This window comes from Schistocerca americana, chromosome X (genome assembly GCF_021461395.2).
Source record: "Schistocerca americana isolate TAMUIC-IGC-003095 chromosome X, iqSchAmer2.1, whole genome shotgun sequence".
Taxonomy (NCBI): Eukaryota; Metazoa; Arthropoda; class Insecta; order Orthoptera; family Acrididae; genus Schistocerca; species Schistocerca americana.
Window position 1 is genome coordinate 787,439,785 of NC_060130.1, and position 10,005 is coordinate 787,449,789.

Sequence of the window (10,005 nt, forward strand, 5' to 3'; positions counted from 1 at the left end):
TCCTCAGTGCAGCACTCCGTGGAGAATGGACTGCCATTCCCCAAGAAACATTTCAGCACCTGATTGAACGTATGCCTGCGAGAGTGGAAGCTGTTATCAAGGCTAAATGTGTGCCAATACCATATTGAATTTCAGCATTACCGGTGGAGGGCGCCACGAACTTGTTAGTGATTCTCAGCCAGGTGTCTGGATACTTTTGATCACATAGTGTATGTCTTACCACCATACAATTATATGAAATCTTCCTGTGCGTCCGAGTCTCTACCATATATATAACCTCCTTTACATGTGAAACCCATATTTGGATCTGGAACTGCCATCAAGAATATTGTGAAAAATGTGTATTCCTCGGTTGATCATGTAATATCTATGTGTTGTGTGCACTTAAACGCTTGTTTTGTTCTCCTGGAAAAGCATAAGCAATGAAATGAGACGAAACGCTGTTCACCAGAACAAATGTAAGTGCATATAACTCACTCAATTTATATGTTATCAACTGCATTCACATTAGGACATATTTCTATGTTACACAAGTCGCTTACGCAGCGTATGAAGCGCCGTTAACTACTCAAATATTCTAATGCAGCACAAGAGCAGACGACAGGGTACTGACGAATCTGATACTGTAGCCGTCTGAAGACAGGAATGATGGCCAGAAACCGGTCATGACAGGGTGATAAATTTTTTCCAAAGTATTTTTGGCTTCTTGCGTTCCCCTTCAACCTCGTTAAGTAAAATCTGAATGTGTTGAAACATTTGCTTGTCACTCTTTTTGATGACAATGCTTACGGACCACGGCGCTAATTTAGGACTCTTCAGAATGTGACGACAGGGTAAGTATAATTCCAGTGCTTCTGGAATTAGGTTTCTTATTCCTGGAACGAGCCTCAGTGTCATATATCTGACTGGAGCTTCCTGGTCTATTCCCAGCTACTCAGGCATGGCTTGTAGCAACTACGGTGCCCTTTACACATCATGTTTCTCAGTTGTTTTCGGTGCCACACATCGTCGTGAAATACCTGTTTAATTCCTAATTTAAATATATTATTGATTAAATTGACTTATGTATTACATTTTATGTTGGAATCACTTTTGGTTTTCTCTTTCTCATATTGAACACGGGTTTCATTTGTGATACAAAGTTATTATCTTACGTCTTATACAAGCGCATTTTTCATAGTCATAGTTTGGATTCACATATTTCCTGCGTGCTATGTTTTGTTGTTGTAAGGTTTTAATTTGATTATCCTGAACTGTCATCATATATACTTTGACCAGCTGACATTTCGGGAACGTTATTCTCAGGATAAAACATTGCTAATTTCTTCAAGCCCATGTTCCGTTTTGGGCGTCAGTGCCTCGATATTACCTTAAGGTTTAGAACTAAGCTATTGATAAACAATATTATTGTCTATTGTATTAGCCTTCCGAAAGTTCATGTTGATTACATTAATTTTCTGTCGAGAATGACGCTATGGAACTTTTGCATTACCATCGATTATGTGTAACCCATTATTCACGATGATCAAAAAGCCTCTGCACTGCTAGTTATTGAATTCCTGTTTTGGTGACCTAGCGCTGCTTTAACTAGTACTCAAATAGTAGCACATGAAATGTGTGTGCCGCACAGTAGTGTGTAATAGGGAAACAAAAACTACATACTTATCATTCACGGGAAGTGCAAGCTTTAAATCTTGTCAACGTTGGTCCAGCGTCGCATTGATCTAATGGTTGCTGCAGAATGGTATGGTAGATTCTCACTTACACATGTTAAATACTTTCGTTGGGCGAAGTCTGGTACACACAACAGTCACTGTAGTCACTGTACGCAACAGTTGTGAAGTGCACCAACACAGATATGCGGTGAGTTTAAGGGTGGGCATATTCGTTGTTTGGTTCATAGCCACTTTATTTGCTTTTACGTATGTGGTTCCTGTATGATTAAGCCGGGTTCACTTTGCATATCCTACTCGTGAACACCTACTTAAGATATACTCTAGAAGGAGAGTAAGGAGAATAAGGGTCACGTAAGGAATCCTATGTATGAGATACCTATCGAGACTGAAAAGGATCTCTGGGCAAGTATTTGTTGTCTCTGGTATTGTTCGAACAACAACGGAATTGGTTGACCGGATTCGACAAGGCTTTGTGCAAAGGTTTCATACCAGCGTAGAAGCTGTAGGACTCATTCTGTGTACAGCTGTTGTGAATAAAGTAGCTTTTACAAGTTACATTCATGAATTAAGTTGCTACTAATTTGTGTCTACTCGGGTTTTTACGATCATCGGTAGATAAATGTGGAAATTTCTGATTTCATAGTTTCCGACTCAGCAGTTCCCAAACTAAGGTTATCTATCCGAAATTAATACATTTTTCCTTCTGTATTACTACTGAAAGTCTGCATTATGATCACGTAAAAACACTGTGTACCTTTATTAAAATATATACTCTACTCCTGGAGCAGACGACTTGCCCTCAGAATTACTGCGAAGCTAGGGAGAACCAGTCACTATGTAACTATTCTACCTTGCATGCGAGATACATCAAGCGGGCGAAATAAGCTCAGACTTCAAGAAGAAAAGTGGTGAGAGGTAGGAATGTATCGAACGATCAGCTTAATAAGTCATGGATATAAGATACTGAGACGAATTACTTACCGAATAATGGAAAAACGTTTAGAAAACGACTTTTGGGGTTGATCAGCGTGGGTTTCGGAGAAATGTAGGGACCCGTGGGATCATACGGACCATGCGTTTTATGGCCCAAATGGCTTTGAGTACTATGGGACTCAACTTCTGAGGTCATTAGTCCCCTAGAACTTAGAACTAGTTAAACCTAACTAACCTAAGGACATCACACACATCCATGCCCGAGGCAGGATTCGAACCTGCGACCGTAGCGGTCTCGCGGTTCCAGACTACAGCGCCTAGAACCGCACGGCCACTTCGGCCGGCCGTGCGTTTTATCTTAGAAAATCGGTGAAGAAATGCAAACCTACATATACAGCATTTGTAGATTTAGAAACAGCTTTCGACAGTGGTGACTGGAATACACTCTCTGAAATTCTAGAGGCAGCAAGGGTAAAACACAGGAAGCTAAAAGTTATCTACACCTTACGTAATGCAGTGACAAGAGTCGAAAAGCAAGAGAAGCGGCAGTAGTCGAGAAGGGTGCGAGACAGATTTGTGGCATATCCCCAATGTTATTTGTACACTGGGAAAGTAGTAAAGGAACAGAGGAGAAATTACGAAAGGAAATTGACATGAGGGAGGAGAAATAAAGATTCTGAGGTTTGGCGATGACGTTGAAATTTTGTCAGAGATTACAAAGAACTTACAAGAGCAGTTGTGGAATGTATAGAGTCTTGAAAACAGTTTATAAGAAGAAAATCAATAAAAGTAAATCAAAGATAATGGAGTGTAGATGAATTAGGTGATTTTAATAGAATCAGATTAGGAAATGAGACATTAAAAGTAGTAAATGAGTTTTACTATTTGGACAGCAGAATAATTGGCCAAAGTAGAGAGGATATAAACTGTAGACTGCGAACAGCAAGAAATGCGTTTCTGAAAAAGAGAAAATTTGTTAACATCGAAAGATTATGTGCTAGGAAATCTTTTCTGAAGCTGGTTGTGTGAAGTGCAGCCTTGTATGCAAGTGAATCGTAGACGACAAGCAGTTCAGACAAGAAGGGAATAGAAGTTTTTTTGGTGTGGTACTAGAGAAGAATGTTGAGAATTAGATGTGTAGATCGAATAACTACAGAGGAGGCACTGAATCGAACTGTGGAAAAAAGAAATTTGTGGCACAACTTGACTAGAAGTAGGGATCGATTGTAAGGACACGTTCTAAGGCATCAAGAAACTGTCACTTTATAATGTTCAGAAGTGTGGAGGGTAAAAACTGTAGAGGAAGAGCAAGATTCGAGTAGAGTGAGCAGATTCGAATGGATGTAGTGTGCAGTAGTTACGCAGAGATAAAGAGGTTTGCACGGGGTAGGCTAGCGTAGAGAGGTGCATCAAAAAAGTCTTCGGACTGAAGGCTGCAACAGCAGTAACAACAAGAATAGCATTCTACTGCTCAGCCACCATATTATTGCACTTGACCGTTATCGGAAACATGCAGTGGCGTTGCAGTAAGCAAGTACAGTGGAAAACTCATCGCAATGTCAATGCTTTCAGGCAAGCTGTGCATATACTATCAACCCCGATTACGTGCTAATTCTCTATACGCCGACCGAATCACCTTCACTCCCGGCAGTTATTGTGGCCGATTAGTACATTTACAGGTATTACTCGCGCAAACTAAGCTGACATTCGGCGAGGTGGGTGATGGGAGCGACTGAAACTGAGTAATGCCTTTACGGTCGCTACCATCAGCCACCGCGTCGACTGTCGACGTAGTTTCCGGGAATATTGCATAGTTAACTACTTCATTCTGTGATTTCCACTGATCTGTTATGTTGCTCTCAGATATTCTCTAGTTTATTTCGTTGTCACTGACTCTGTCACAAACTAGAGGCAGAGACCGTCAAAATTTTGTTTGGGCTTATACCCATAACATATTGCAGTACCTCAAGAATTGCTATTAACTTCTAAACCAAAATTGAATTTCGTTTGGTAACTGCTATTTAACCTTACGTCGTCCACGTTGGACTGTGATTTGGAAACTGTGACTGTTTATGACATAAGATACAAATTAATACAATTATTTGTATTAGTCACGTTCATTTTCTCTCATTGTGTGTTTCGGGGGTACACCTTTACCTCCAGGTGGATCATTTGATTAAATATTCGAAATTAAGCATAATGCAGATAACGTCTAGGAAAAGAAATTCTCAGGTATCCACTGGTACACCTGAGAAAATGGAAGACTAGAGTTTAACGCCCTGTCGATAGCGCTGTCATCAGAGACGGAGCACAAGCTCGAATTACGAAACGATGGGGAAGGAAGTCGGCTGTTCCCTTTGCAAAGGAACCATCCGAAATTTGCCTGGAGCGGTTTAGACAAATCACAATAAACCTAAATATGGATGGCCGGACGGGGATTTGAACACTCGTACTCTCGAATGCGAGTCCAGTGTGCCAATAACTGCGCCACCTCGCCCGGTGAGATCAACTGCTGATGGGGGTGTAACCACTCGAAATGCGTCACGGGAGGAAAAAAAAGAAAAAACTTGGCTGCCATAGGCAACTATTTTATTTTATGTCTTGTAACGGCTATTTCTTGTAGTCTTCTGAGAGGTGGCAGTAAAATGCACACCCTGTATAGTCGTTTAAGGATCGCTTAGGGCTCTGAAATAATAATTTCGCCGTTTATCGTGTATCACTCCGCACATCTCTACGCTGACAGTTAGACCTGCAGGTAAGTGGTACATTATGCTGGAACAATGATGCTAAAAAAATGGAGGCATCTGTTTATAAGAATTTTAATTTTAAGTTATTTCATGACCTCTGATTACGCTGCAAGTCTGGGATCTAGGATGGTCATCGATGATTATAGCAGACATTGAGGATGTGCCTGCGATTACCGAATGGTTAGCAAATAACATATCTAAATAATGCCAATAGTTGTCGTCTACGACTTAGTCGGCAGTCGAATATTTCTATAACGAAAGCATTGTTTAGTGCTCACGACATTTATCCTAAGCGTATCATGATGCTTGTACGCGACAATTTGTCCAACCTGTTTATATTAAATTTCAACCTATTTTAGTACATAAAATATCCGACTGGAGTTTAGTTTCTACAAGCACTCTTTAACGATGATAACAGCTTTTTCACAGGACTGCATTACGTTGTTTATGTGAAAATCATTACACGGAAGTTGAATATCGGTACAATGAATTTAGTTTGTGGCTTCACTGCAACTGAATGAAAATTTAAAATCATGTTTACTGCTGTGTAGTCTTGTGTAGATTACTATGTTGATTTTTCTGGAGTTTTACGAGCAAGAGTTGTCAGTGTTATTGGTCTTCAAGAGTCTGGAAAAGGAAGAAAGAATAAGTTTTAACAACCAATCCACTACAAGGTCGTTAGAAAGGATATATGATTCAGGTGATAAAGGATCTTTATTAGGACTGAGTGTAGTGACAACAACCTGTATTGTTCAGTGTGAATATACACAGAAGGTGGTGTGAAATTCTTCAACTGTAATCTAATACTGCTACACAGTATTTACGCTAGAGGACAAGCTAGAAACGTGACCAACTGGTGAAATAGAGAAAACCTTTCCTGCTTTCTAGAGATCGAAAGGGAAACCCATCTGCATCATTGCCCGGTAGTAAGTATGCATTACTGGCACTGCTGTGGACACTATTTCATCTGTGAAAGTTTCGAGCCGTTGAAGATAATGTATTTTTATAGCTAATCTTAGTTTTGCACAACAAAATGCTATAATTTTCAGCCATACATACATCCATCACACTGGGTTTGTTACTAAGTGATGAATATTAATCTGTCCAGCATGTATTCTTTTCCTTTACTATATCCTCTTAACCTCATCATTAATGCACTTGCATTTCATGTAATTTTGTAGCGCCACATATTTCATATATTCCGTTAGTGATAGATGTAGTCGAGATACAGCTCTAGGGCATCCCTGGCTACACCTAACAGATGAGGAAAGTTTAGTTGGTAAAGTTTTAATGCTCTGTGGAATCCAACACATTCCACAAACATGAAATGAACGGAGCATATCTGTTTCCACGCTACCGTTGACGACATACGAGAAATAGACGGCTTAGCGTAAAATAAATGGCTGATCTTATCCTCAATGGCGAGTCAGTTACTGTTACCGATCTGTCATTTTGTACTATTAGATTGTTATCATCGATAGCTGCTAACAGTTGCGCTCCTCGCCCCCGTTTATTTCACATCCTCATGTACCATGGTATGAACTGAAATCTCTAAGTAGTACTTAATGACTGCGCAACTGTACGAAGAGATTATTCCAGAAAGATCTACATTTACATCTACGTGATTACTCTGCTATTCACAATAAAGTGCCTGGCAGAGGGTTCAATGAATCACCTTCATGCTGTCTCTCTTCCATTCCACTCTCGAACGGCACGCGGGAAAAACGAGGTCTTAAATTTTTCCGTGCGAGCCCTGATTTCTCTTATTTTATCGTGATGATCATTTCTCCCTATGTAGGTGGGTGCCAACAGAATGTTTTCGCAATCGGAGGAGAAAACTGGAGATTTAAATTTCATGAGAAGATCCCGTCGCAACGAGAAACACCTTTGTTTTAATGATTGCCACTCTAATTCACGTATCATGTCTGTGACACTATCTCCCCTATTTCGCGATAATACAAAACGAGCTGCCCTTCTTTGTACTTTTTCGGCGTCATCCGTCAGTCCCACCTGATGCGGATCTCACACCGCACAGCAGCACTCCAGAATAGGGCGGACAAGCGTAGTGTAAGCGGTCTCTTTGGTAGACCTGTTGCACCTTCTAAGTATTCTGTCAATGAATCTCAGTCTTTGGTTTTCTCTACCCACAATATTATCTATGTGATCGTTCCAATTTAGGTTATTTGTAATTTTAATCCCTAAGTATTTAGTTGAATTTGCAGCCCTCAGATTTGTGTGACTTATGGCGTAATCGAAATTTAGCAGATTTCTTTTAGTACTCATGTGAATAACTTCGTACCTTTCTTTATTCAGGGTCCATTGCCACTTTTCGCACCATACAGATATCTTATCTAAATCATTTTGCAAGTCGTTTTGATCAGCTGATGACTTTACAAGACGGTAAATGACAGCATCATCTGCAAACAATCTAAGACTACTACTCAGATTGTCTCCTACGTCGTTAATATACAGGGTGTTTCAAAAATGACCGGTATATTTGAAACGGCAATAAAAACTAAACGAGCAGCGATAGAAATGCACCGTTTGTTGCAATATGCTTGGGACAACAGTACATTTTCAGACAGACAAACTTTCGAAATTACAGTAGTTACAATTTTCAACAACAGATGGCGCTGCGGTCTGGGAAACTCTATAGTACGATATTTTCCACATATCCACCATGCGTAGCAATAATATGGCGTAGTCTCTGAATGAAATTACCCGAAACCTTTGACAACGTGTCTGGCGGAATGGCTTCACATGCAGATGAGATGTACTGCTTCGGCTGTTCAATTGTTTCTGGATTCTGGCGGTGCACCTGGTCTTTCAAGTGTCCCCACAGAAAGAAGTCACAGGGGTTCATGTCTGGCGAATAGGGAGGCCAATCCACGCCGCCTTCTGTATGTTTCGGATAGCCCAAAGCAATCACACGATCATCGAAATATTCATTCAGGAAATTAAAGACGTCGGCCGTGCGATGTGGCCGGGCACCATCTTGCATAAACCACGAGGTGTTCGCAGTGTCGTCTAAGGCAGTTTGTACCGCCACAAATTCACGAAGAATGTCCAGATAGCGTGATGCAGTAATCGCTTCGGATCTGAAAAATGGGCCAATGATTCCTTTGGAAGAAATGGCGGCCCAGACCAGTACTTTTTGAGGATGCAGGGACGATGGGACTGCAACATGGGGCTTTTCGGTTCCCCATATGCGCCAGTTCTGTTTATTGACGAAGCCGTCCAGGTAAAAATAAGCTTCGTCAGTAAACCAAATGCTGCCCACATGCATATCGCCGTCATCAATCCTATGCACTATATCGTTAGCGAATGTCTCTCGTGCAGCAATGGTAGCGGCGCTGAGGGGTTGCCGCGTTTGAATTTTGTATGGATAGAGGTGTAAACTCTGGCGCATGAGACGATACGTGGACGTTGGCGTCATTTGGACCGCAGCTGCAACACGGTGAACGGAAACCCGAGGCCGCTGTTGGATCACCTGCTGCACTAGCTGCGCGTTGCCCTCTGTGGTTGTCGTACGCGGTCGCCCTACCTTTCCAGCACGTTCATCCGTCACGTTCCCAGTCCGTTGAAATTTTTCAAACAGATATAAGTATCGCTTTTCGGTCCATTGGTTACATTAAACCTCCGTTGAAAACTTCGTCTTGTTGCAACAATACTGTGTTCTAGGCGGTGGAATTCCAACACCAGAAAAATCCTCTGTTCTAAGGAATAAACCATGTTGTCTACAGCACACTTGCGCGTTGTGAACAGCACACGCTTACAGCAGAAAGACGACGTACAGAATGGCGCACCCACAGACTGCGTTGTCTTCTATATCTTTCACATCACTTGCAGCGCCATCTGTTGTTGAAAATTGTAACTACTGTAAAAATGGTTCAAATGGCTCTGAGCACTATGGGACGCAACTTCTGTGGTCATAAGTCCCCTAGAACTTAGAACTACTTAAACCTAACTAACCTAAGGACAGCACACAACACCCAGCCATCACGAGGCAGAGAAAATCCCTGACCCCGCCGGGAATCGAACCCGGGAATCCGGGCGTGGGAAGCGAGAACGCTACCGCACGACCACGAGATGCGGGCGTAACTACTGTAATTTCGAAAGTTTGTCTGCCTGAAAATGTACTGTTGTCCCAAGCATATTGCAACAAACGGTGTATTTCTATCGCTGCTCGTTTAGTTTTTATTGCCGTTTCAAATATACCGGTCATTTTTGAAACACCCTGTATATCAGGAACAACAGAGGGTCTATAACACTTCCTTGGGGAACGTCGGATATTACTTCTGTTTTACTCGATGACTTTCCGTCTGTTACTACGAACTGTGACCTTTCTGTCCCGAGGCAGGATTCGAACCTGCGACGTAGCAGCCGCGCGGTTCCGGACTGCGCGCCTAGAAGGTCGCACAACTGAGGCGATACCCCGTAGGCACGCAGTTTGATTAGAAGGCGTCCCCTGTCGATAGCACTTATTACTTCATGAATATAAAGAGCTAATTGTGTTTCACAAGAACGATATTTTCTGAATCCGTGCTGACTATATGTCAATAAATCGTTATCTTCGAGGTACTTCATAATGTTCGAATACAGTATATGTTCTTATATAGGGAGGTTTATGTATCGATGAAATATAAAAT